This window comes from Erythrolamprus reginae, chromosome 4, assembly GCF_031021105.1.
Source record: "Erythrolamprus reginae isolate rEryReg1 chromosome 4, rEryReg1.hap1, whole genome shotgun sequence".
NCBI classification, from domain to species: domain Eukaryota; kingdom Metazoa; phylum Chordata; class Lepidosauria; order Squamata; family Dipsadidae; genus Erythrolamprus; species Erythrolamprus reginae.
In genome coordinates this window covers 99,466,848-99,467,413 of record NC_091953.1, presented here as the reverse complement: position 1 = coordinate 99,467,413, position 566 = coordinate 99,466,848, and the positions used below count along the sequence as shown (strand labels likewise).

At 50.7% G+C, this 566-nt stretch overlaps 1 protein-coding gene across 1 annotated transcript in view; it reads right to left on the bottom strand.

Annotated features, from left to right (window-relative positions):
* Positions 1–566, bottom strand: part of LOC139166873 (complement factor H-like) — a 1,233,958-nt gene that overhangs the window by 367,852 nt on the left and 865,540 nt on the right. The window lies entirely within an intron of this gene.

Below are 566 nucleotides of genomic sequence, written 5' to 3'. Positions count from 1 at the left end.
TGATCTATATGTCATTTCTTCAGTTGCTGTCCCATGCAGTATATAAATTTGTATATGTTATTTAGTATATATGGCATTCCCACTTCAATAGGAATATATTACTTTCATTAATAGAAAACTATATTGCTCTTCAAATAATGTGGCAAAAATTTTATGTCTTAACTAAACACTGTGGTCCTGTTCTTATCTCAATATACCGTATTTTTCGCTCCATAAGACGCAGTTTTTTTCCTCCCAAAGTAGGATGAAAAATCAGCCACGTCTTATGGAGCGAAGATGCAGGCAGGGAGGGGGGGGAGGCGCTGGAGCAGAGGGAGGGGCGGCGATATACTCATCTGGAGACCGCCGCCTCTGTCGCCGCCTCTCCTCTTCCCAACCCCGAAGAGAGCCGCGCCTTTCGGCCTCCGGAAGTGCTGGGCCGGGGGACGCCTCCACCCCGCAGGTTTAGGAGGCGGAGCAGCACCGGAGGAGCGTTGGCGGTTCCGAGCCTTTGGGAAGGCTATGGGAATCGCTTCAGGAGGCGGGGAGGTCTCGAAGACCCAAAACCCAGCCAGTCGCTCGCAGCC